The sequence below is a fragment of the Equus caballus genome, chromosome 6 (genome assembly GCF_041296265.1).
Source record: "Equus caballus isolate H_3958 breed thoroughbred chromosome 6, TB-T2T, whole genome shotgun sequence".
Classification (NCBI taxonomy): Eukaryota; Metazoa; Chordata; class Mammalia; order Perissodactyla; family Equidae; genus Equus; species Equus caballus.
In genome coordinates this window covers 42,542,990-42,568,713 of record NC_091689.1, presented here as the reverse complement: position 1 = coordinate 42,568,713, position 25,724 = coordinate 42,542,990, and the positions used below count along the sequence as shown (strand labels likewise).

The 25,724-nt window shown below is 36.7% G+C and overlaps 1 protein-coding gene across 22 annotated transcripts in view; it reads left to right on the top strand.

Annotated features, from left to right (window-relative positions):
* Positions 1–25,724, top strand: part of ERC1 (ELKS/RAB6-interacting/CAST family member 1) — a 516,922-nt gene that overhangs the window by 79,641 nt on the left and 411,557 nt on the right. The window lies entirely within an intron of this gene.

Sequence of the window (25,724 nt, the reverse complement as noted above, 5' to 3'; positions counted from 1 at the left end):
ACTTGCAGTTTTCCATGCTGTGGCATATTATCCAATGATTCCATTTTAAGTGTGTGTGTGTGTGTGTATGTATGTATTTTAGACATTTATAGATGATATGGGCTATGTGTTTTGTCTCTGGCTTCTAATTTTCTCTTCTACTTTTTGAAGAAGAGTTCCATTTTTCAGTAGATAATCAGCTGATTGATTCATAACCATTATTCTAAAGTAATTTTTATAAATTCTAAGATTCATGTTAGAGATTATGTTATCAGATGGATTGTTTTGTTCTTATTTCTTGTGTATTTTACTTTGATGAAGAATTGTAAGCTATAATCCTAATGAATTAAAGGGACTGTTGAGATGATCCAGTCAGTGATTTTTGAAAAATTTTTAAAAGCTACAGATTTCTTTTTTCAAACAAATATTATTTTGATATATAAACAAAACTTATTTTAAGATGTAAAATAAAAAAGAAGGCAGAGCTGTTCTGATTGAGACAGAAATGTGGAGCCGAGATCCCCCCAGTATATCCCTGCCAGGCATTCCCTGAAGGTGCTCTCCAGAACCCTTAGGGCTTCCAGAGCCTGGTTCCATAAGCCACTAAGCAAACCTTTTGGTTTTACAAACAACAGCAACAACAGTGACTACTGCTTATTGATTATTTACAATGTAGTAGGTGCTCTCTCTCTATATTATCGCTAAATAATAACGCTGCAGGTTAACTTTCATATATTTATAGTATAGATTAATAAATTACTGCTCAGAGTATTTAAGTTGCTTCACTAAAGTCATCCTGATGGACCCAGGAATTGAACCCAGAGCCAAATCTTTCTTGGTCTGTGTTCTCCCCTTTACCTAGAGAAAGGGTCCTATTACTTTTAGTTTCTTTGACACTGTATTTTCCTGATTTCCACCCTCTTGTCTCCTTTGCGAGCCTGTCATGGAATACCTGCCATTTAATATAGGATTAATCCTATGACTATCTCCTCCTACTCTATTTTCTTTTCCTACAGAGCCTCATTCATTTATTATGAGTGGCTTCAATTAACATCTGTGTATCAAAGCCTCCACGTTTGTATCTTTAGCGCATATCATTCATTCCTCCAAGCTCCAGACCCACATAGTCAATTAATTGCTCACTTGAAACATTTTCTCAACATTTCAAAGGCACCTAAAATTCAACTCATGGTCTCTCCTCGATCCTGGTCCTTGCTACCCCCCCACCACCCCCACCCCCGTTTTTATTTATGGCACCACACGCTTATCCAGGATGTTTAAGTTAGAAACTTCAGAATCTTCCTTGATTCCCTCACTCCCTCATTTCCCACCTTGCCAGTCAAATCCTGGTGATTTTTTTTTCTCAAGTATTTCCCTAAGCTATCCATTTTTCCACCCCCACTGCCATTATCATAGTTTGCTCGTCATCATTGTTAGCTTACATTGTTGCAACAGTCTCTCAATTTTCTCCAGTCTCTCTCTCCCCCTAGTGTACAGCCACATTGCAGTCAGTTTTAGTTTTAAAAAATGCACATGTAATGTTTGAATTCTGGCTCCTCCATTCACTAGTTATGTGACTTTGGGCAAGTTGCTAAGTCTCGCCAAACCTTAGTTTCCTCATCTGTAAAATGGTTATAATTCTTACCTCCTGTGATTGTTGGAAGAATCAAATAAGGTAATATGTGCCTGGCACATAGTAAGCACTTGACAAATATTAGTGATGATGGTGGTGGTAGTACTCTGCTCAAAACTTTTCAGTGGCTTCCTACTGCCCTTAAAGTCCATTAAAACTCTTGCCACACTTCATAAAAGTCCTTTGTGCTTCAGTCTCCTTAATTCCTCAAATGTGCCATGCCCCCTCCTTCTTCAGGGTCTTCACATAAATTGTCCTTTCTTCGTGTCTTTATATGTCCTTCATACCTTTAAATAGCTAACAGAAGCTAACTCATTCTTTGAATCTCATTCAGCCCCCAAATCACTTTCTTAGGTACTTTCCCTGAACCTCCCAAGGTGGGTCAGGTCTTTTTGTTATGTATTCTCTTACTACCTTGAATTTGCAGCTTTTTTCCCTGTTTGCAATTATAATTCTGTGTGTGTATGTGTATATGTATATGTATTTTGTGTGTGTTTATATATATATTTTTGATTAATGAGTATCTTATCTACCTTTATCTATCTTATCTACCTTTATGTGGACACACCATGTTTATTATGCCTACATACCACTGTATGTCTAGCAAGAAGCGTAATGCTTGACACATATTTCTTCCATCAGTAAGGTATTATACTTTAGTATTTTTTCCTCTGTTCTTCAATGTTTGGTTAAGTTTATTTTTCAACAGCACTGCCTCCTTATCTTTGCAGGCAGAACTGTCTGCAATAGACTCTTTCACGTTAATTAACTAGCTCTTGTTCTTGATGTAGGGAACTCCCAGGGTGGCCAAAGTCCTCTCAGAATCTGTCATTCTTCTGGTATTGAAATAGGCTAGGGGTTAGTTTTTCCTTCCAGGATAAAGTGCTGCTCTTGGGTTGCTGGAGGTTTCAGGTTTTTGTGGCACTGGTCTGTAGGTTGGAATTCACATTTTCTTTTGCTTGAATCTGTATTAGAAATATGAAATGTTTTAGATTCACTGAAGTCGTTAAATATTCCTTTGTGGACATCTTATTTAAGTTTTCTTGTTTTTGTTTAGATGCTTCAGGTTAAACAAGTAGCTTTATTAAAAATGCCAATTTTCCCTGTAATATGGCGATTAAAGAATTTGTTGTTAAAAACTATCAGAAAAAAGAATTATATGTGTCTGAGTTCATATATTTAGTTTAAAAATATTGTAAACATTAGTAATGAATCGGGTATTCCTCTATGACTATTTTTTTCAAATACCCGACATAAAAGGAAAAACTGTTTATTTATTTTGTTTGCAATAAATCTGAAGGGGACAGAAGGGAAAGTGTTGATTATTGTTGCTTTCAAATCTTCAGGGTCCTTATCTCTAAGGAGGAATCTTTGGAATCTTTGAGATCAAAATTTTGGTATTAAGATTAAAGTGGTTGCATTTTGTGGAGATTCTCAGGAAAAGATGTCATTTTAGGATGTAGAGTCAGAGGAAGAGAGAAATTAGAATTCTTGCAATCTTTTCTGTTTCTTCTCTCATTCCTTCTTTCAGAGAGAGAAGATTCTATGGGTAGAAGTTTTTCTTTAAAAGAAATTCTCATGCCGTGGAATGAAGCTAGGGCTCTCCTAAAGCAGCTTCATAATTAACAGTTTCTTTGAAAACACTCTGCTTTTATTCCTTATGAATGGAACTGAATGTACAGTCATTTGGCCTTTTTTATTTGTTTGTTTTCACTGGCAACTCAGTCCATTTCCACCAAAAGTTTCGTCCTAGGAAAATGGTTATATGATTAATGGAAAATATTATATGATTAATGGTTGTATAGATATGAAAATTACAGCTAGACATCTGACCCCTTTCATCATCTGTATTATGTACTTTGTTCTATATTAAACTGAAAAAGATGAGTTTAAATGACTGGTAAGGTTGAAGACATTCTACTACCTAGCAGTTCCATTTCTGTGTATCTACTTGAGAGGAACTTTTTCACATGTGCACAGTAAGATAGATGTATAGTCATGTACCGCTTAACAACATTTTGGTCAACAGTGAACTGCCTATACGATGGTGGTCTCATAACATTAGTACATATAGACTAGGTGTGTAGTAGGCTATCCCATCTAGGTGTGTAAGTATGCTCTATGATTGCACAATGATGAAATTGACTAATGATGCATTTCTCAGAACATATGCCAGTCTTTAAGGGATGCATGACTGTACATCTGTTTATTATGATAATGAAAAAGTGGAAAAATATTTACCTATTCCTCAGTAGGTGAATGGATAAATTGACGTTTATTCATAAAATGGAATGTAAGTACACAATCCCTTCTTCCAAAATACATAGGGCAGACATATTTTAGAATTTAAATTTCTTCAGATTTTGAAAGGTAATCCAGTATATATATAGTATATTATGTAACACTCCCATTGGGATTGAGGCAATGTTCATTAATAAAACATATTAATATATCTGTAGCAAAACTTAGGAATATTCATGTTAAATTGGATAAATAGATGGGAAATAGCCTTATAGCAGTTGAATCAATTTTTTCCATTGAAGAAGTTTGGCAAAAAATTTAGTCTTTAGGGCTTTTTGGATTTTAGACTTTTGGACAAGAAATTGTGAACCTGTGTTACACAGTTCATAAAATGACCTAGGGCTACATATATCAGTGTGGATAAATCTCAAATACATTGTTTTTTTTTGTTGAAGTATAATTGATATAGGGTTATATTAGTTTCAGATGTACAACATAATGATTCAGTGTTTGTATACATTACAAAATGATCACTACAATAAATCTGGTTAACATCTATCATCATACAAAGTTACAAAACATTTTTTTTCTTGTGATGAGAACTTTTAAGATCTACTGTTGGGGCCGGCCCCATGGCCAAGTGGTTAAGGTCGGGCGCTCTGCTTCGGCGGCCCAGAGTTTCACCAGCTCCAATCCTGGGCGTGGACATGGCACCACTCATCAAGCCATGCTGAGGTGGCGTCCCACATGCTGCAACTGGAAGGACCCACAACTAAAAATATACAACTATGTACCAGGGGTTTGGGGAGAAAAAGGAAAAATAAAAAAAAAATCTTAAAAAAAAAAAGATCTGTCTCAGCAACTTTGGAATACACAATACAGTATTATTAACTATAGTCACCAAGCTGTACATTACATCTCCAAGACTTATTTATTATATACCGGGAAGTTTGTACCTTTTGACCCGCTTCACCCATTTCACCCTTCCTCTCCCGACTCCCCCGCCTTTGGTAACCACCAGTTTGTTCTCTGTATCTATGAGCTTTGTTTTCTTCAGATTCCACATATAAATGAGATCATATGGTATTTGTCCTTCTCTGTCTGACTTATTTCACTTAGCATAATGCCCTCAAGGTCCATCCATGTTGTAAATGGCAAGAGTTCATTCTTTTTTTATAGCTGAATAATATTCCATTCTGTGTATCTGTGTGTCTGTGTGTGTGTGTGTACGTATATGTACTTTCACATTTTCTTTATCCATTCATCCATCAGTGGACACATAGGTTGTTTCCATATCTTGGCTATTGTAAATAATGCTGCAATGAATATAGTGGTGCATATATCTTTTTGAGTTAATGTTTTTGTTTTCTTTTGATAATACCCAGAAGTGAAATTGCTGGATTATATGGTAGTTGTATTTTTATTTTTGGTGAGGAAGACTAGCCTTGAGCTAACATCTGTTGCCAGTCTTCCTCTTTTTTGTGTGTGGGTTGCTGCCATAGCATGGCTGCTGAGTGGTGCAGGTCCATGCCTGGGAACTGAACCCGCAAACCTGGGCCTCTGAAGTGGAGCGTGCCAAGCTTTGCCACTATGCCACAGGGCCAGCCCAAATGTATTTTTAGTTTTTTGAGGAACTTCCATACTGTTTTCCATAGTGGCAGCACCAGTTTACATTCTCAAACACATTATGTTGAGTAGTGAAAGCAACTTGCAAAGAGAACCACGTACAAATGACATAATGTATGTGAATTATAAACAAGCAGTAGTGAGAGGAAGAGAGATTGATCTGAAGCAAATAAGGCAAATTGTTGATGGTGGTTTCCTTACTTTGTTGTATGTTTGAATGAGTTTATAACCCCAAGCTTCTACTTTCTTCTCTTACCTTTTTTTTTTTTAAAGATTTTATTTTTTTCCTTTTTCTCCCAAAGCCCCCTGGTACATGGTTGTATATTTTAGTTGTGGGTCCTTCTAGTTGTGGCATGTGGGACACTGCCTCAGCGTGGTTTGATGAGCAGTGCCATGTCCGCACCCAGGATTCGAACCAACGAATCACTGGGCCGCCTGCAGTGGAGCGCGCGAACTTAACCACTTGGCCACGGGGCCAGCCCCCTTCTCTTAGCTTTTTAAGAATGCAAGTTTACAATTGAGTTAGGTGATAGAGCATACTACAAAGCATATTAGAACTGGAAGTGTTCTTAAAAATCAACTAAATTATCCTCTTTTAAGGGAAGTTGTTCCTACTTGTTAAGAAATTGTCTTGAATATTTATTTTTCCCTTTTTGAACCTATACCTTTTACTTTTTCTCTCTTAATATTCCTTTTTTGTAGAGATGTAGTTTACAATCACTGAAATACACAGATCTTAAGTATCATATTCCGTGAGTTTTGACAAATGCCAAAACCTGTGTAATACACAGTCTTATCAAGATATGGAACATTTCCATCACCCCATAAAGTTCCCTTGCCTCCCATCCCAGTCATTATCTTCCCTGCCGCTTAGCAAATAGTGTTCTGATTCCTTTCACCTTAGATTAGTTTTGCCTGTTCTAGAACTTCATATAAATGGAATCATAAAGTCTGTACTCTATTTGGCTTCTTTTGTTCAGCATGTTATTTTTTACATTTATTCATGTTGTTGCATGTATCTGTAGTCATTCTTTTTAATATTGAGTAGTTTTTGTTGTATGGATATTGCATAATCAGTTGTTTCCAGGTTTTATCTCTTATAAATAAAGCTGCTATAAACATTTTTATACAATTTTGTTGATGGACATGTTTTCGTTTCTTTTGGGGAAACATCTAGGAGTATTGCTCGGTCATAGAGTAAGTGTGTTTACTTTTATGAGAAACTGTTAACTGATTTCCAGAATGTTGGTATAATTTCACATTCTGGTTGCTTCACATCCTTGCCGAGATTTGCATTAGTTGTTTAAATTTTAGTTATTCTAGTGGGTGTGTAGTAGTCTCTCATTCTGGTTTTAATTTTCATTTCCCTAATTACAAATGATATTGGTACTTTTTCATTTGCTTATTGACTAGTTGTATATCTTCCTTTTTGATGTATGTAAGTCTTTCACCCATTGGTAAAATGTTTCTTTTTTTTTAATTTGTAAGTTATAATTGTTTATATATTCAGGATATAAGTCCTTTGACAGTTACCATTTCTCCCAGTATGTGGCGTACCAATTTATTTTTATCATGGTCACTTTTGATAAGCAGAACATTTTAATTTTGATGAAGTCCAGTTTGTCAATTTTAAATTTTATCAGTAGTGCTTTCTAACATAGATATGCAGATATCTTTTCCTTAAAAGTCAGTTGAAATGATGGTGAAAGATTTTTGTGGTCATAGACCTAAGTATTTAAATTACAAATACAATATGGTAAGTGAAACCTCTGTAAATGTGGATACAGGAGTCAAATGTCTGTTTGAAAATAATGGTGGCAAATCTATCTCTTGGGGTTTATGTGATAGAATTGGTGATGGTCAAGAAAGCAAATTATTTTCCTTTTAAATACCCCATGAGGATTCCATATGGTATTCTTATTTGCTCTCAACAGTGCTGCTGAAACATGAAGCAATCTTTTGTACTGTTTACCTCCTAAATTGATTTCTTTTCTGTTTTTTCATTAATTTTAAAAAAAATTTTCATTAATTTTTAAAGATTTCTTTTGTTTACCTAACATTTATTTATTTATTTATTTTTTTATTAATGTTATGATAGATTACAACCTTGTGAGATTTCAGTTGTACATTTTTGTTAGTCATGTTGTGGGTACACCATTTCCCCCTTTGTGCCCTCCCCCCACCCCCCCTTTTCCCTGGTAACCACCGATCAGATCTCCTTGTCAATATACTAACTTCCACCTATGAGTGGAGTCATATAGAGTTCGTCTTTCTCTGACTGGCTTATTTCACTTAACATAATACCCTCGAGGTCCATCCACATTGCTGTGAATGGGCCAATTTTGTCTTTTTTTATGGCTGAGTAGTATTCCATTGTGTATATATACCATATCTTCTTTATCCAATCATCAGTTTCTGGGCATGTAGGTTGGTTCCACGTCTTGGCTATTGTAAATAATGCTGCGATGAACATAGGGGTGCAAGGGACTCTTGGGATTTCTGATTTCAGGTTCTTAGGATAGATACCCAGTAATGGGATGGCTGGGTCATAGGGTATTTCTATTTTTAACTTTTTGAGAAATCTCCATACTGTTTTCCATAGTGGCTGTACCAGTTTGCATTCCCACCAACAGTGTATGAGGGTTCCTTTTTCTCCACAACCTCTCCAACATTTGTCGCTCTTGGTTTTGGATGTTTTTGCCAATCTAACGGGTGTAAGGTGATATCTTAGTGTAGTTTTGATTTGCATTTCCCTGATGATTAGTGATGATGAACATGTTTTCATGTGTCTATTGGCCATATTCATATCTTCTTTTGAGAAATGTCTGTTCATGTCCTCTGCCCATTTTTTGATCGGGTTGTTTGTTTTTTTGTTGTTAAGCCATCTGAGTTCTTTGTATATTATGGAGATTAACCCTTTGTCGGATAAGTGGCTTGTAAATATTTTTTGCCAATTAGTGAGCTGTTTTTTTGTTTCAATCCTGTTTTCCCTTGCCTTAAAGAAGCTCTTTAGTCTGATGAAGTCCCATTTGTTTATTCTTTCTGTTGTTTCCCTCAGCTATGGAGTTATAGTGTCCGAAAAGATTCTTTTGAAACTGATGTCAAGAGTGTACTGCCTATATTCTCTTCCAGAAGACTTATTGTTTCAGGCCTAATCTTTAGGTCTTTGATCCATTTTGAGTTTATTTTGGTGTGTGGTGAAAAAGAATGGTCAATTTTCAATCTTTTGCATGTGGCTGTCCATTTTTCCCAGCACCATTTGTTGAAGAGACTTTCTTTTCTCCATTGTAGGCCCTCTGCTCCTTTGTCGAAGATTAGCTGTCCATACATGTGTGGTTTTATCTCTGCGCTTTCAATTCTGTTCCATTGATCTGTGGACCTGTTTTTGTACCAGTACCATGCTGTTTTGATCACTGTAGCTTTGTAGTATGTTTTGAAATCGGGGATTGTGATTCCACCGGCTTTGTTTTTCTTGCTCAGGATTCCTTTAGCAATTCGCGGTCTTTTGTTGCCCCATATGAATTTTATGTTTACCTAACATTTTTATAGAAGCATGTGCAGAAGAGCCTCAAACACCTTGTTTGATGGTTGCTATGGAATATATTAAGGGTTTGCATATAATAAATATTTATATTTACACCTTGGTGTTTTACTTTCAAGAAGAATTTGTGATTTTCTCTATAAAAGCTTTGACTTGTGTTTTTTTTGTTTTTTTAAATCCCTGGGTGTCTTTTTCTTCTTATCAAGCTTCTCTCTCTCTTTCTTTAATTATACTTTTTAAAGATTTGTTCCTGTATAGAGAAATGCAGTTAAATTTTACACATTGATCTTACGTTTACCAGGATTGCTGAATGCTTAATGATACAGGTATTTTGTCTGTAATGTCCTCTGACTTTTTGTCGTACAACGTCCATGTGATAACTGTGTTTCTTCCTTTCTAGTTCTTGGGCCTTTTATTCCCCTCTTGTCTTGCTACCCTTGCCCTCCCGTCTCTGGAACAGAGTGCATCAGTGGACTCCTGTGGTCTGCCAGTTGCCCAGTGTAGTCAGTTGTATCCTGACTTGCTTACTAGCTAGATTTGATTTTTATAGGAACTCACATTACTAAAAATGTAAGTCTTAAAAAGAGTTGTGAATAATTTTAGTCAGTTTATTCTGGTTTATGGATGTTCTTTGTGTATGTTTTATGCTATTTTCTCCCCCAGAGAGAATTATTTATATAAATAATTTTGTTTGGCTTCATCTCAATTTAAAATATTTTGGTGATAGAGTATGTGAAAGCTTCTTAAACAGTAGCACTGTACACGAATGTTTTTCTATAAGACTGTAAGATCAGAATCTCTTTGTGCTTTCCCTAAATATCAGATAATGTTCCTCACCTCTTCTCTCTCTGGAGGAAAAGGAGGGGGAAAAAAAGAGGAAGACATTCTATAGCTTCTGATAAGCTTTGGGTACCCAGTGACTTCAGTGTTGACATAGCTCTGCTGGACACAGACATTAGCCCTTGTCAGCTTTATGTTGAGTGTGGCAGCTCAGTGTCAGCAGGGACTCCGTTAAGATAGCCAAGCTTCTTGCCTCCAGTGTGTGTTCATACTGCAAAATCCACTCCCAAAACAGCATTGCCAGGATTAGCTGTCACCACTTTCATAGCTGATTGGTATCACCTTGCTCTTCTTTCTTGTTGTTGATTCATATACTAGTATTTCAGTGACTGAATTTGGGGCTTTTGTTAACCTCATTTACCTTTGTTGCAGGTGTTTGAAACTTTTGGCTTGTAGAATGAAGAAAGAAGTGAGGCTGATAGTTCAAATGCTGCTGGAATGAACAGTATCTCTGTGGACCCTTCTGGTTCTGCCATTGCTTTGTTACTGCTGAGCATTGTCAAGTTAAACACTATGTAAATGGTTGTTACAGATCCCTCTGCTGGTAGATTGTACTTTTAAGTGTGTGTGTGTGTGTGTGTGTTTTTAGTTACTTTGATGTTATTTAATGGGATGAATCTTTCCAACCTTGGCATTGCTTAGTATGATATTTTACTATTGTAATTTCTAGAGTACTATCTGTGCTTCTTTCTGTACTTTTCTTCCTCCACCAATTTCTTCCTCCCTCTTTCTTTCTTTCTCTCTTTCTTCTCTTTTTTCTCTTTTTTCTTTCTTTCTGTTTGAGGAGTCAAAACAGGCTTTCTAGAGGAGGTGCTGCCCGAGCTAAGAATGAAAGGACAAGAAGAATTTAGCTGGGAGTGAAAGGGGGAAAGGGCAGAGGAGACTGCCTACGTAGAGGTTAAGGGATAAATTAAAAATAGTATGGGGGTTTGGGTAACTAAAAGCTATTTGAGATGTCTCGAACTTATGCTGAAAGCAGTTTATTTGTTTCTTGAGTTGTGGATTATCTTGATGAGCCCATGGTATATGGAATGCGTTGTGACCTTTGGACTTTCCCAGTTTGATAGCCTGTTCATTTACTCTTGAACTTCCGTTCTGGGTTGTGCTAGCATAAAGATAGATGTTCTTATTTTTCCTGAATTCAGTAGCAGAGAGTAGCTGCTAGAATTCTAGTATAATTCCGTGTTCATTTTCTTGACTCTGACATCTATTTTAGAGAATAAGCTCCAAGTAAAGGGTGAGAAGGTTATTCAATTTAATCCATGTGTCTGAGTTCTGGTGTGCTTGTTTCTTGCATTGTCGTCTATCTCTTGCTGGTGTTTCGATCAGTCTGAGAACTTGGTTTTGGTTTAATATTTGAGAGTTTACAATGTGCATAGCTATATAGAAAATAAATCTTTGTCCAACTGAAAGAATACTAGACTAATAATCAGAAGAAGTAAATTACCTCAGAGGCTCTTTCTCTGTCTTAGTCTCTGAGGTTCAGACTCATTAAATTACATTACCAGGTTTTTTCTAAAATGATAGAAATTAGAACACTTTCTTTTGATATTAAAGATTCATGAGTCCAGCTTATAGTGATCTTATAGATTCTAAACTTCATCTGAATATATTCCGTGTACAATAAATGCTTTATATGCGTCCCGTATCTCTTTCTTGAATATTGTTCTTAATTTAAAATTTGTACTGGGGTATAGTGCTGGTGAGTGAGTGCGTGTGCATAACTTTTGTGTTTTACTGATCTCTTGATTTATTTTTGGACAAGAACTCTATCCTTTACTTTTTGTGTGCTTTGTGTAGTACTAAAAGTATGAAAGATTCTTGTTGACTATTAATTATCTGAAAATGCTTTTCTTCAGATCAAACATGAATAAACATAGAGTATATATTTAACATTTTTTATTAGGATTGTGTTTTGTATTTTGGCCAGTTTGTGTTTAAGATAGAATTACTTGTGTTACCTGTTAAAGAACTAATTGTTACAGAATAACAAAAATTTACTGTATTATAGGGGGAAGATAGGACTTCCCAGAGATTTGATTTGCATTTACTATCCAGTAGCCATTTACTTTCAAAATAATTTCTCAAAATTTGTTTTTGTCAATCTTCCATCAAAAACTGTGGGCCATGGGGCCGGCTCTGTAGCCGCGTGGTTAAGTTCGCGTGCTCCGCTGCAGTGGCCCAGGGTTCGGATTCTGGGCGCAGACATGGCACCTCTCATCAGGCCACGTTGAGGCGGCGTCCCACATCCCACAACTAGAAGGACCTGCCACTAAGATATACAACTATGTACAGGGGGGGTTTGGGGAGATAAAGCAGAAAAAAAAAAAAACCAGATTGGCAACTGTTGTTAGCCCAGGTGCCAATCTTTAAAAAAAAAAAAAAAGAAAAAAAAAAAAACAAAACTATGGGCCAGCCCTGTGGCCGAATGGTTAAGTTTGTGTGCTCCACTTCTGTGGCCCAGGATTTCGCTGGTTTGGATCCTGGGTGTGGACCCAGCACCGCTCATCAAGCCATGCTGAGGTGGCGTCCCACATGCTACAACTAGAAGGACCCACAACTAAAATATACAACTATGTACTGGGGGGTTTTGGGGAGAAGAAGAAAAAATGAAAAAAAAAAAAGTAAAACCTTAAAAAAATTTATTGAACACTTATTATACCAAACACTGTGCTGTGCCCCAGAGTAAAAAGATGACAGTTCCAAGACCTAGTACGTTTTATTGAAGACAGATAGAAAGAAATACATTGCAGATCAGTCTGGTAAATGCTCTTGTTAGGGACGTAGTACTGTGGTAGCACAGATCAGAACATCAAATAGCCTGAGGAAGCTGGAATCTTGACTCAAGTGACATTAGTAAGATTATTATAAGATCTTTTGCATTTTACAGTAATAAAGTATACTTTATGTATTTACATGTTGCATAAAGAAATTGCTCTTAATTTAACATAATAGCATACAATATTGGTATCTTTTCTAACTGATCATCTTCATAAATAGTGCGTTGAGTTCTCTGTAATATATTGTTTGTAATGATGACCATTTTCGTGTGTCCATAATATTCTTTTTCTCTAACTAAAAATAACTCTAGACTTTCTAGTCTAGAAGATTTTTTCTATTAGTCGTTATATTCCTGCTATTTGACCTAGAAATTGCCCTCCTTTTCCCCTTCCATGAGCATCCCAAACAACTAACCTAAAAACCATACTTATGATAGCACTAATCTTAATCTCACTACTAGTTATCAGCCTAGCCTGCGAATGAACCCAAAAAGGACTAGAATGAACTGAATATGATAATTAGTTTGGACTAAAACAGATGATTTCAAATCATTAAACTATGATTAACTTCATAATTATCAAATGTCATTAGTTCACATCAACGTTTTCCTAGCATTCACAGTATTTCTTGTGGTTTACTAATATACCGATCTCACCTAATATCCTCACTGTTAGGCCTGGAACGAATAACACTGTCACTATTCATTATAGCAACCGTAACAATCCTAAATACCCACTTCACACTAGCTAGCCTGGTACCCATCATCCTGCTAGTATTCATAGCCTGTGAAGCAGCAGTAGGACTATCCCTATTACTAATAGTTTCTAACACCTATAGAGTAGATTACGTCCAAAACCTTATACTCTTTCAATGCTAAAAATTATTATTCCAATCGCAGTATTAATACCACTTGACATGACTATCAAAAAAAGATGTAATCTGAATTAATGCTACAGCATACAGTCTACTGATCAGTCTTAGTCGAGTTTAGGGGATGAATACCTGTGGGTGGTCAGCAACCTCCTAATTTGGACACAGGAGTTAGGCTTCAGTGATAAAAGGCTTAGAAGAAGCCAGAAAAGAAGACTTCTGAGATGATGAAGAGGATTATGCCATATTGAAGACCTTTTTGGACAATTGATTTATGGTGGCCTTGGAATGTGCTTTCTCGGATGATGTCTCGTCATCATTGGTATATGGTCAGGATGTTAGTTAATAATCCTAAAGATGATAGTAATGCAGAATTAAAATGGAATCACATTACTAGTCCTGATGTTATTAGGGGGGCTGATAGAGCTCCTGTAAGTGGTCAGGGGCTAGTAAGTTCTGTCATAGTTCTGTCATTTTATTATCTATTTATTTATTTATTTATTTGTGAGGAAGATTGGCCCTGAGCTAACATCTGTTGCCAGTCTTCCTCTTTTTGCTTGAGGAAGATTGTTGCTGAGCTAATATCTATGGCAGTCTTCCTCTACTTTGTATGTGGGTCGCTGCCATAGCATGGCTTGATGAAGGGCGTGTAGGTCTGTGCCTGGGATCCCAACCCACGAACGCTGGGCCACCGAAGTGGAGTGCGCAGACTCAATTACCATGCCATCAGGCCAGCCCCATCTGTCGTTTTGGAAATCAAGATAAACTGGATCAAAGCCTTGTCTTATTTCGAGAAATGGATGATAGTTTATTTGTTGAAAGTTCTGCCTCAGAACAGCTTCTACTATTTATCTAAAATATATGAAGGGTTGTTGTGATCTTTTGGTGTTTTTGCAGATGTATTATTTTTCTAATAAAAGTCATAGTTCCTGTCAGAGATTTAAGAATTGTCATTACTGTTGTTCACAATATCCTACCATTTCATTGAGTTACATCTTGGTGTAATAATAGCACAATCTTTGGAGTAAATTTTAAGCTGTTGCTTTGCAGTCTTTCCAGATCAAACTGAGTATTAGAGTGAAAAGAAGTAGACTAGTGAGTGTCAGTATGAAATTTGGAATGCGATAAGTGTGAGATCGTTTTGGAGAGTGTCATGAGCAGAATTCCCAAATAGAAGTTCTCCTAATATCTTACATCTGAAATCTTCCCACTAAACTCAATATATCTGTTCTTGGTTAGTCATTGTGCATGTCTACGAGATGTGCAGATATGCTAATTTTCTTTTCTATATGAAGATGCTGGAGAAAGAGTAGCCTGGCTTCTAGCCTGCTGCTTCTTTCTTTTCCCAAGGGAGTTGGCAGGACTTTTTATAAAGTGAAGCTGGCTTGCATGTAGCCTCAAGTAGGAATGTTGATTCCTATTTCAGTGGAGAAAATCGCTGTGTAGCCTTCTAGGTTACCAGCTGGAGCATCATGTTAATTCTATACCATAGTAAAATGGAAGACAGCAGAGCTGAAGAAATGGACACATTAGTAGTTGTATTTTCTTTCTTCCCCAAGATAGTAATTGCTGTACTGGGTTTAATCATATGTGCTAAAGTGTATGTGATACTGTGAGCTGTAGTCAGCATCTGTTCCTCCTGACTTGAATGAATTGGTGATGAATGTCCAAAAAAGGAGAAACAGTTGTACCTAGAAATCAGTTTCATTGTTGAATTGAACTTCTGGTATTTCCTTTTGGGATAAATTCACTCAGGATTTATCTGGATTTTTTGACTTCCAAAAGTAGAGAAAGAAACTAGGGTTGATTCTAGGCTTCAGAGAATTAGCATTTTGACACATCTTTTTGTTTTTTATTTATTTTTATTTTTTTAGTATTTTTTTTTTTTTGAGGAAGATTAGCCCTGAGCTAACTGCTGCCAATCCTCCTCTTTTTGCTGAGGAAGACTGGCCCTGAGCTAACATCCATCCCCATCTACCTCCACTTTATATGTGGGACGCCTGCCACAGCATGGCTTGCCCAGTGGTGCCGTGTCTGCACCAGGGATCCGAACCGGCGAACCCCAGGCCATTGAAGCGGAACATGCTAACTTAACTGCTACACCACCAGGCTGGCCCTGACACATCTTTTTATTGAGGGTTTTGAACTCCCAACAACTGTTAAGAATTTTTATAATGTGATGCTGGCAGTTCAATGCATTTTAAAAATCCTATTCATGAACTAAAATACCTGATAATTCTATTGTAAATTTATTCTTAGTAAGAAAAAGCAATACATTTCAAGAGTTTGAAGACTACCAGAATTGTAAGTTTGCTACTTGGTAAGCATAATACCAAAACCAGAAATTATAAAAGAAAAGGTTGATATCTTTACATTAAAAAAATGGTCGATTTAAAAGTCGCCATAAACTATCTTTTTTTTTGTATTTCATTTATTTTATTTTATTTTACTTTTTATTGAGTTAATGATAGGTTAGAATCTTGTGAAATTTTGGTTGTACCTTAATGTTTCTCACTCGTGTTGTAGGTGCACCACTTCACCCTTTGTGCCCACCCTCCACCCCACCTTTCCCCTGGTGTCCACTAATCTGTTCTTAGTCCACATTTTTAAATTCCTCATATGAGTGGAGTCATACACAGATTGTCCTTCTCTAGCTGGCTTATTTCACTTAACATAATTCCCTCAAGGTCTATCCATGTTATTGCAAATGGAATGATTTTGTTCTGTTTTGCAGCTGAGTAGTATTCCATTGTATATATATACCACATCTTCTTTATCCATTCATCTGTTGATGGGCACTTAGGTTGCTTCCACATCTTGGCTATTGTAAATAATGCTGCAATGAACATTGGGGTACATAGGACTTTTGGGATTGCTGACTTCAAGCTCTTTGGATAAATACCCAGTAGTGGGATGGCTGGATCATATGGTAGTTCGATTTTTAACTTTTTGAGGAATCTCCATACTGTTTTCCATAGTGGCTGCACCAGTTTGCATTCCCACCAGCAGTGTATGAGGGTTCCTTTTTCTCCACAACCTCCACAACATTTGTTACTATTAGTTCTAGATATTTATGTTATTCTAATGGGTGTAAGGTGATATCTTAGTGTAGTTTTGATTTGCATTTCCCTGATGATCAGCGATGATAAGCATCTTTTCATGTGCCTATTGGCCATCAGTATATCTTCTTTGGAGAAATGTCTGTTCATGTCTCCAGCCGAGTTTTTGATTGGGTTCTTTGATTTTTTGTTGTTGAGTTGTGAGAGTTCTTTATATATTATGGATATTAAGCCTTTGTCAGATATATGACTTGCAAATATTTTTTCCCAGTTAGTGGGTTGTTTTTTTCTTTCAATCCTGTTTTCATTTGCCTTGAAGAAGCTCTTTAATCTGATGAAGTCCCATTTGTTTATTCTTTCTATTGTTTCCCTTCTCTGAGAAGGCATGGTGTCTGAAAAGATCCTTTTAATACTGATGTCAAAGAGTGTACTGCCTACGTTTTCTTCCAGAAGCCTTATGGTTTCAGGTCTCACCTTTAGGTCTTTGATCCATTTTGAGTTTATTTTGGTGAACGGTGAAAAAGAATGGTCAATTTTCATTCTTTTACATGTGGCTTTTCAGTTTTCCCAGCACCATTTGTTGAAAAGATTTTCTTTTCTCCATTGTATGCCCTCAGCTCCTTTGTTGAAAATAAGCTGCCCATAGATGTGTGGTTTTATTTCTGACCTTTGAATTCTGTTCCATTGATCTGTGCACCTGTTTTTGTGCCAGTACCATGCTGTTTTGATTACTGTAGCTTTGTAGTATGTTTTGAAGTCAGGGATTGTGATGCCTCCCGTTTTGTTCTTTTTTCTCAGGATTGCTTTAGCAATTCGGGGTCTTTTGTTGCCCCATATGAATTTTAGGATTCTTTGTTCTAATTCTGTAAAGAATGTCATTGGGATTCTGATTGGGATGGCGTTGAATCTGTAGATTGCTTTAGGTAGAATGGACATTTTAACTATGTTTATTCTTCCAATCCATGTACATGGAATGTCTTTCCATCTCCTCATGTCGTCATCCAATTCTCTCAGAAAGGCCTTGTAATTTTCATTATATAGGTCCTTCACTTCCTTAGTTAAATTTACCCCAAGGTATTTTATTCTTTTTGTTGCGATTGTGAATGGTATTGTGTTCTTGAGTTCTTTTTCTGTTAGTTCGTTATTGGAGTATAGAAATACTACTGATTTATGCAAATTGATTTTGTACCCTGCAACTTTGCTGTAATTGTTGATTACTTCTAAGAGTTTTCCAATGGATTCTTTGGGGTTCTCTATATGTAAGATTATGTTATCTGCAAACAGCGAGAGTTTCACTTCTTCCCTCCCTATTTGGATTCCTTTTATTCCTTTTTCTTGCCTGATTGTTCTGGCCAGGACCTCCAGTACTATGTTGAATAAGAGTGGTGATAGAGGGCATCCTTGTCTCGTTCCTGTTTTCAGGGGGATGGGGTTCAGTTTTTGCCCATTGAGTATGATGTTGACTATGGGTTTGTCATATATGGCCTGTATTATGTTGAGGTAGTTTCCTTCTATGCCCATTCAGAGTTTTTATCATAAATGGCTGTTGGATCTTGTCAAATGCCTTCTCTGCATCTATTGAGATGATCATGTGGTTTTTACTCCTGTTTGTTGATGTGGTGTATCACGTTGATTGATTTGCAGATGTTGAACCATCCCTGTGTCCCTGGTATGAATCCCACCTGATCATGATGTAGGATCCTTTTGATGAATTGCTGAATTCGGGTTGCCAAAATTTTGTTTAGAATTTTTGCATCTATGTTCATCAGTGATATTGGCCTGTAGTTCTCTTTTTTCGTGGTGTCCTTGTCAGGTTTTGGTATCAGCATGATGTTGGCCTCATAGAATGTGTTAGGAAGTGTTCTATCTTCCCTAATTTTTTGGAATATCTTGAAAAGTATAGGTATTAAATCCTCTCTGAAAGTTTGGTAGAATTCCCCAGGAAAGCCATCTGGTCCTGGGGTTTTATTCTTTGGGATATTTTCGATTGCTGTTTCAATGTCTTTCCTTGTGATTGGTCTGTTCAAATTGTCTGCCTCTTCTTGAGTGAGCTTTGGGAGTTTGTAGGAGTCCAAGAGTTTATCCATTTCCTCTAGGTTATCCATTCTATTGGCATATAGTTTTTCATAGTATTCTCTTATAATCCTTTTTATTTCTGCAGGGTCTGTTGTTATTTCTCCTTTTTCATTTCTGATTTTGTTTATTTGAGCTTTCTCCCCTTTTTTCTTTCTAAGTCTGGCTAGGGGTTTGTCAGTTTTATTTATCTTGTTAAAAAACCAGCACTTTGTCTCATTGATCCTTTCTACTGCCTTTTTCATTTCAATAGTATTTATTTCTGCTCTGATTTTTATTATTTCTCTCCTTCTGCTGACTTTGGGCTTTATTTGTTCTTTTTTCTCTAGTTCAGTTAGGTGTAGTTTAAGATTGCTTATTTGGGATTTTTCTTGTTTGTTAAGATGTACGTGTATTGTGATGAATTTTCCTCTGAATACAAGTTTTGCTGTATCCCATAGGAGTTGGTATGGCCTGCTATCATTTTCATTTGTTTCCAGGTATTTTTTGATTTCTTCTTTAATTTCGTCAATGATCCATTGCTTGTTCAGTAGTGTGTTGTTTAGTCTCCACATCTTTGTGCCTTTCTCAGCTTTTTTCTTATAATTAATTTCTAGCCTTATAGCATTATGATCGGAGAAGATGCTTGTTATTGTTTCCATTTTTTTAAATTTGTAGAGGCTTGCCTTGTTTCCCAACATATGGTCTATCGTAGAGAATGTTCCATGTGCACTTGAGAAGAATGTGTATTCAGCTGTTTTAGGGTGAAGTGATCTATATATGTCTATTAAGTCCAATTGTTTTAGTTTTTCATTTACCTCCACTATTTCCTTGTTGATTTTCTGTCTGGATGATCTGTCCATTGATGTGAGTGGGGTGTTGAGGTCCCCTACTATTATTGTGTTGTTTTTAACATCTTCCTTTAGGTCTGTTAATAGTTGCTTTATGAACCTTGGTTCTCCTGTGTTGGGTGCATAGATATTTATAAGCATTATTTCTTCTTGATGAAGTGTCCCTTTGATCATTATATATTGTCCCTCTGTGTCTCTCTTTACCTGTCTTATTTTGAAATCCACTTTGTCTGATATAAGAATTACAACACCTGCCTTTTTTTCCTTGCTATTTGCTTGAAGTATTGTCCTCCACCCCTTGACCCTGAGCCTGTGTTTGTCCTTGGGGCTGAGGTGTGTTTCCTGGAGGCAACAAATTGTTGGATCTTGTTCTTAAATCCATTTTGCCACTCTTTCTTTTTTTTTTTTTTAAAAGATTTTATTTTTTCCTTTTTCTCCCCAAAGCCCCCCGGTACATAGTTGTGTATTCTTCGTTGTGGGTTCTTCCAGTTGTGGCATGTGGGACGCCACCTCAACGTGATCCGATGAGCAGTGCCATGTCCGCGCCCAGGATTCGAACCAATGAAACACTGGGCCGCCTGCAGCGGAGCGCGCGAACCCAACCACTTGGCCACGGGGCCAGCCCCTGCCACTCTGTCTTTTTATTGGAGAGTTCAATCTGTTTACATTGACAGTGATTATTGATGCATGTGGACTTAATGCTGTCAATCTGTCGCTCATTATCTTGTTTTCCTGTGTTTGTCTTCCTGTGTGCTTTAGCCTACCCATTGACTACTGCAATTTCTTATGCTGGGTTTCTTAGATTTTTCCTTATTTAGGATTTGTGACTGTGTTCTGTATTTTATTTTAGTATTTTCTGTATTTTATTTTATTTTATTCTCTGGTGGTCTCCTACTTACTTGGGCAATACTGATTTAGACCCTTTGCTCTTCCCCTCCTAAATAATTATTTTCATTTCTTATTCCAACTCGTGTTATGAATTTGTAGTTAGAGTGATAAGATCGTCCTTGCTTTGGTAGTTTCCTTACCTTTACCCTAATGGTATAGTTGAATATTTGCTATCCTGTTCTGGCTCTATCCATCGGTCTCCCTAGTCTGTGGATTGTGACTCCTTTCTCCCTTTTTTCTTTTTTCAGGTGTGAGAGCCTTCTAGAGGATTTCTTGTAGTGGAGGGCTTTTAGTTACAAATTCCCTTAACTTTTGTTTGTCTGGAAAAGATTTAATTTCTCCCTCACATCTGAAGGAAATTCTTGCTGGATAGAGTATTCTTGGCTGAAGATTTTTATCCTTTAAAGTTTTGAATATGTCACTCCATTCTCTCCTAGCTTGTAAGGTTTCTGTAGAGAAATCCGCTGAAAGTCTGATAGGGGCTCCTTTATAGGTTATTCTCCTCTTTTTTCTTACTTTCCTGAGTATTCTTTCTTTATCTTTCCTTCTTGCCAATTGTACTACTATGCGCCTTGCGGTAGGTTTTTTTACATTGAGAAATCTAGGAGATCTGAAAGCTTCCTCTACACACATTTCTCCCTCAATCCCTAGATTTGGGAAGTTCTCTTCAATAATTTCATTAAGCACACTTTCTGCTCCATTTTCCTTTTCCACGTTCTCGGGAATTCCTATGATCCTTAAGTTCTTACTCCTCATTGAATCAACTATCTCTCGGAGATTTTCCTCATTGTTTTTAATTCTTAGTTCTCTTTCTTCCTCTGTCTGGAGCCATTCAGCCTGTCTATCCTCAATTATGTTAATTTGCTCTTCTATGGTTTCTACACGGGCATTCAGGGAATCCGTATTCTGTTGTATCTGGTTCATTGTGTTTTTCTTCTCTAGTAATTCTGTTTGATTCTTCTTTATGATTTCAATCTGTTTGTGAAGTAACTCCAGAACTTATTGGCTTGTTTGTCTATCTCTCTACCTCATTGAATTTTTTGATTATAGCTGCTCTGAACTCATTATCACTTAGTTTACCTATTTCCAAGTCCTCAGGACTTAATTCTATGTTTTTATTGTTTTCGGTCTGGTCTGGAGCTTTTATAGATTGCTGGATGATAGAGGAGCGGTTTTTGCGCATGATGGTAGAATTTGGTTGCAGTTACAGCCTGTCACCACTAGATGGGGGTCGAGAGCCGTGTGTTCTGAGCTCTCCACCTTCGGGCATGATGGCAGCACCCAGTGCGCTTTGCCGGGAGGGAGGGGCTTCTATTTCTGAGCGCCCATCTGGATTCAGATCAGTTCTGTTCTCTGGTCTCCCGAGGCCCTGGGTTTATGGGGTCCCCATGCATGGAAGCTTTCCCCGTCAGTGGGTTTCCACTGAACCAGCGGCAGGAGTGCTGGATGATCCCTCGGTGGCGTGGCCCCTCTCCCGCTCCTTCCTGGACCTGCGCAGCAGTGATCACAGACTCTAGGGGAGGGAGCGATGTTCTCTCCTACTGGTTCCAGCACCTCCGAGGCCGTCAGCAAGTTTTCTGATTTCAGCCTTCTTGGTATTGTAGGTCTCTAACTTGTTGGCATTAGATTTATTCTATGAAATTCAGTTTTTCCAATCCTTTATTGTATTTTGGAGGGGAGAGAATCCCGGGTCAGCTCACCCCGCCATTTTGCTCTGCCTCGCCATAAAGTATCTTAAGAGAAATATGACAGACTTGGAAATATGTTTGTAACATACACAGCAGGCAAGAGGTTATTTTGCTGATAGAAAAAGCTCTTAAAATGGATTGGGAAAAAGCCTAAATGTCACAGTAACAAAATGGGCAGAGAATGAGAACAGATGAGTCACAAAGGAAGGAATACAAAGTGCCAGTAGATATGTGAATAGATATTCAGCCTCACTTGTAATCAGAGAAATGCCAGAAAAAGAAAGAAAGAAAGAAAGAAAAAATATCCAAAGTTGTCAAAGGTATTGGCAACTCCCAGATATTTTTTGGTGGAACTTTAAATCTGTACAGACCCTTTAAGAGATAATTTGTTGTAGGTATTAAAATTGTAACTGTATACCCTCCAATCTAGCAATTCCACCTTAGAGAATTTCCTCCCAGAAAAATGTGGATATATGTGCAAAGATGTACATGTGAAGGTGCCTGTTATAATAGTGAAAAATAACCAACCTAAAAGTTTAGCAGTAGTTATCAAATAAATTATTCAGTATCCATATAGGGGAATTCTATGGCAGATGTCTTTCCCCCCGATTTTTTTATTGTTGTAAAATACATCTTACATTTACCATTTTAACCATTTTCCAAGTGTATAGTTCAGTGACATAAAGTACATTCATATTGTTGTGCAATCATCACCACCATCCATCTCCAGAACTCTTTTCATCCTATAAAACTGAATCTTTATACCCATTAGACAGTGATTCCCCCATCTTTCCGCCCTTCCTAGTCCCTGGCAACCACTGTTCTACTTTCTATTTGTATAAATTAGACTGTTCTACATAGCTTATTTAAGTAGAATCATGTAACATTTGTCTTTGGTGACAGGCTTATTTCATTTAGCGTAATATCCTCAAGGTTTGTCCATGTTGTTGCTTGTGTCAGAATTTCATTCCTTTTTAAGGCTGAAATATATTGGTAGGCAGTGTTTAAAAATTTAGTTTTTGAATGAGTAGTACATCCACTTAGTTTAAATTCAAGAGGTAGGTTAGGAGGAAGGAAGATAGGAAGTGATTGCTAATGGGTATGGAATTTCTCTTAGGGGTGATGAAAGTGTTCTGGAATTAGTAGTGATTGATATATAACTTTTAATATGCTCAGAACCATTGACTCGTACACTTTAAACAGGTGATCTTTATGGCATGGGAATTATATCTCAATAAAGCTGTTATTAAAAAACATTCCAATGTCAGTTATACCTCGGTTAAAAAAAATTTCAAGAAGAATAGAATAAATATATAATGTCTTCTTACAAGTTGCTTTTCAACCATTCCAGTTTTTTCTTTTTTTTTTTACAAAAATAACCATTATTTCTTGTTTAACTTTCCAAAAATATTTTTATTTCTTATACATATTTTACTTTTTCTTTATAGTAAATAGTAAGTATTTATTGTTCTGTTCCTTTTAACAAAAATGGTAGCAAATTGAACACAGTATTCTGTACCCAAGCGGGCATCTCTGAAGTCTTTTTGTCTTATTTTTAGGTAAAAATGTCTTTTTTTTTCTATTACGAAAGGGTTATTGAATTACTGCAGGAGATTTCGACAGTATAAAAAATATGAAGAAAAATATAAAAGCAACCCATACCCAGAGATAGCCTTTGGTAATTGTTAAATCCTTTTAGACTTTGCATATATATACTTTTTCTTTTGGTGAAGAAGATTCACCCTGAGCTAACATCGATTGCCAATCCTCCTGTTTTTTTGCTCGAGGAAGATTAGCCCTGAGCTAACATCTGTGCCAGTCTTCCTCTGTTTTTTGTATGTGGGATGCTGCCACAGCATGGCTGATGAGTGGAGCATATCTGTGCCTGGGATCCGAACCTGTTATCCCCGGCTGTCAAAGCAGAACCCACAGAACTTGAACCACTTGGCCATGGGGCTGGCCCCTATATACTTTTTTTTTTGGCGAGGGAAGTTGTCATTGAGCTAACATCTGTGTCAGTCTTCCTGTTTTTTGTATATGGGACACTGCCACATCATGGCTTGATGAGTGCTGTGTAGGTCCGCACCTGGAATCCGAACCTGTGAACCCTGGGCCACCAAAGTGGAGCGCGCAAACTTAACCACTAACCCACTGGGCTGGTCTCATGAATATAGTCTTTTAAAAATCAGAATTTAGGTCATCCTGTACTGCTATTATAACTCTGGTGTTTTTTACATTTAAAATAATACATTGTGACCATGGTTTTCGTCAGTAAATATAAATGTACGTTGTTATATTTTATTGAGGCATAGTAATAAATTGTGTGGACATTTCTCAGTTACTTAACTCATCACCTGTTAATATCCATTTAGGTTGTTTCTAATTTTGTTACTAAGCAATAATGAGTACCTTTGTATATAGATCTTTGTACACTTGCCAAATCATTTCTTTGAGATATTTACTATGTGTTATTTTCCATTCTGCCAAAATGTTTAAACAATGTATCTTTTAAAATATACATCACAAAGGTTTCCATGATATTATTAACTTTGTGAAAAGATGGTGCAGATGTTTGTATCCTCATTTTAAATATGAGGAATCTGAAACCCAGAAAGATGGCAGTGTCCCCCAAATTACATAGCTAGTTAGTGTGAGAGTTGGAACTAAAGCTCTCATCTTCTGATTGTGAGTTGGTGTTCTTTCCACTGTGGCACACTGCCAGGCCTTGAATACCTTGATTACAAAGAGTGATCTTTTATTATTGCTTCTTCGTTTCTAAAAATATGATTCTTGATGTAATATCCTTTTAGATTCTTTGAATAATGTACTGGAATGTATCCATTCAGATTAAAGGTTCATATACTTTCAATAGGGGTACAGGCTAAAGATATATCCTCTGACACATTTTAGTAGTTTATCTGCATTAACATCTTCATTTAATTACTCGCCTGTATTTTTATCTTCCCCTGTATAAAAAACTCACATAGTCTCAGTTTTTTTTTTTAAAGCTTCAAGTTATGTTATTACCTTTGGGTAGTACTAGTTTCATTGAGCTAGGAGAATTGCTTTGATTTGAATGACAGCTCCATCACTTACTGTATGATCTTGGGCAAATTCCTTAAATCTCTGTAAGCCTAGTGTCATCATCAATAAAATTGAAATAATAGTACATGTGTCATAGTGAGGATTAAATGAATTAACACATAAAAGGTGCTTCGCACGATCTGGCTGGTAGAAACTACTTGTTAAATGATAGTATTTATTATTTAATGTGTGAATTTAATTGTAAAATACTTAAGTCATTTGTGTTTTGATATCCTTTGTGATATCCTCTGGTGAGATTTTTTTGTTTGTGTTCATATTCCTGTAGATTTCCCATCTTTCTTTTCCCTTCACCTTCAGTTCTGTGTTGTACCTTCTATTAATTTTGAACAGAGTCTTTATTTTGTCATGGCTTATGCAAAGTGAGGAGCTGCCATACTTATCTTGTTTCCTGTTGGGAATAAACACAAGTTAAATTACTGACTTTTTACAGATTATCTCAATCATTTTTTAAGACAATGTGAAAAAGAATGATGTGAATCCTGATATGCTAAATGCAGGGTTCTTGAGAGTCCTGGTAGCTACTTTCTGACTCCCCTCAATCTGCTTGTTTTTGCTACTGGAGGAGAAAAG